This window comes from Oratosquilla oratoria, chromosome 18 (assembly GCF_046742065.1).
Source record: "Oratosquilla oratoria isolate Oo_2021 chromosome 18, ASM4674206v1, whole genome shotgun sequence".
Lineage (NCBI taxonomy): Eukaryota > Metazoa > Arthropoda > Malacostraca > Stomatopoda > Squillidae > Oratosquilla > Oratosquilla oratoria.
Window position 1 is genome coordinate 27,815,791 of NC_134794.1, and position 2,500 is coordinate 27,818,290.

Below are 2,500 nucleotides of genomic sequence, written 5' to 3' on the forward strand. Positions count from 1 at the left end.
CCTCCCATAAGCCTTCCCAACTACACTTAACAAACTAATCCCTCTGAAACTACTACATTCACACTTGTCCCCTTTTCCCTTGTAAAGTGGAACTATACAGGCACTCCTCCAGTCCTCCAGCACTCTACTCTCTCTCCAGCAATCATTAAATAACCTCACCAGCCACTCCACCATCACTGTACCTCCTTTTTTTAGACATTCTGCATGGCATCCATCCAGACCAGGTGCCTTACCTGCTTTCATCATCTTAACAACTGTCTTCACTTCATTCTTCCTTATTGCTCCTCCATTTTCCTCACTCATCACGGACATTTTCTTAGGATTTCCCACTGCAGCCATCTTTCCCTCCCTATCCTTCTTCACATTTAGCAACTCCCTAAGATATTCTGTCCATCTTTCCCTTACTGCCTTCTCTTCCATTATCATCTCTCCATCTGCACCTTTTACCTTTTCTTCTCTACTTGATTCGCCTCCTCTTCCTCTCTGAATTTCTTTCCAAAACATCTTTTTATTACTTTCAATTTTTTTTTGTCACACTCTTACCCCATTTCACATCTGCTCTCCTCTTTGTCTCTTTTACCTTTTGCTTTACTTCTCTTTTCTTTTCTTTGTACCTCTCATATGACTCCTTCGTCCTATTTTGTAGCCAAACTGTGAAAGCTCGCTTCTTCTCTTCTACAACCTTCTTTGTTTCCTTATCCCACCATTCACTACCCTTCCTTCTATTTCCTCATGTCCTTCTTGTTCCACACATCATTCTTGCACACTTTGTGACTCCCTCCTTGAACCGTCCCCATTCCTCCTCCACACCTAGCTCTACTCTATCCGTTACTCCCTCCCACTCCTCCTTCAGCTTCTTCTTGTACTCCTTCTCCTTTTCCTTTTCATTTAAAGAGTTCACTCTAAGCACCTCTCTACCTTTTATCCCTTTCCTCTTTCTCCATCTATCCTCCACTCTCATCTTACCGTCCACCAAAAAATGATCTGATATTCCCCCGCCCTCTCCCCTTAGCACATGTACATCCTTAACTCTTCCTATCATAATCCTATTTACTACTACATAATCCATTAACGCTCTATCTACCACCCTTCCATCCACCACCTTCTCCCATGTGTACTTATGCTTGACTTTCTTCCGAAACACTGTATTTGCTATCATCAACTCTCTTTCTAGACACATTTCCACCATCAACTCTCCACTACGATTCTTTTCTGGAACTCCACATTTCCCAACCACTCCATCAATTGGACCATTTCCTAACCTAGCATTAAGGTCTCCCAGTACTATTACATTGACATTTCTCCCTAAATTCTCTATGCACTAATTTGAATCTATCCAAAAGACCTCCCTTTCTTCTACACTCTTCCCACTGCCAGGCCCATATGCACTTACAAAGACCCACATCTCCTTTCCCAGTTTCACCTTCATCCACATTATCCATGAGGAAACCTCCTTCCACTCCACTACACGTTTACCTATCTCTTCACTTACTAGAATAGCCACCCCTTCCCTCCCTCGCCCTCTCTTCACTCCTGATAACCTCCCACTTACACTCCCAAACTTACACTCACCCTTCCCTTTCAACTTAGTTTCACTCAAAGCCAATACATCCATCTTTCTTCTCACAAACATACTACCTATCTCTTCCCTTTTACTCTCATCTGTACCACATCCACGCACATTAAAAGACCCAAACCTTAGGGTACTGATCGGAAAACTCTCAGACCATCTTATGCCTTTACTTTACAGAAAAAATAACAATACTCCATAACAAACAATAAATCAACAGATAACAAAAAATAAACAGATAAATTATGATAAATAGATAAATGAAATAAGATAAATGGTAGGTATTACAGCATAGTGCTTTATGTTGTGGTGAATGTTTACTACAGTACTCGAGTTATCTCCGTTCCGTAAAGTGAGACTCTGCTCTCCGCCCCTCAACTTTATCTGGGCCAATTCCCTTTATCTTAGTATTCGAACCTTGAGCTTTTGCTCGAGTTTTTCCATCCCATCTACCTACCTACCTCCTTTCCACCCTCTTTCCCTCTTTCACTTACTCACTCACTCTCTCCCCTATATCTACCTCCCTCTCTCTCTCTCTCTCTCTCTCTCTCTCTCTCTCTCTCTCTCTCTCTCTCTCTCTCTCTCTCTCTCTCTCCCCCTTATATCAACCTCCCTCCCTCTTTCCCTCCCTCTCTCACTCTCTCCCCCTTTTCCCCTTATATCAACCTCCCTCCCTCCCTCTCTCCCTCTTTTCCTCCCTCTCTCACTCTCTCCCCCTTTCCCCTTATATCAACCTCCCTCCCTCCCTCTCTCACTCTTTTCCCCCCTCTCTCACTCTTTCCCTCTTTCCCCTTATATCAACCTCCCTCTCTCCCTCTCTCCCTCTCTCGCTCTCTTCCTTCCCTCATTCCCTCCCTCTACCCCTCTCTTCCTCCCTCCCTCTTTCCATCTTTTCCTCCTTCCCTCCTTCTTCCCCTCCCTCCCTCCCTC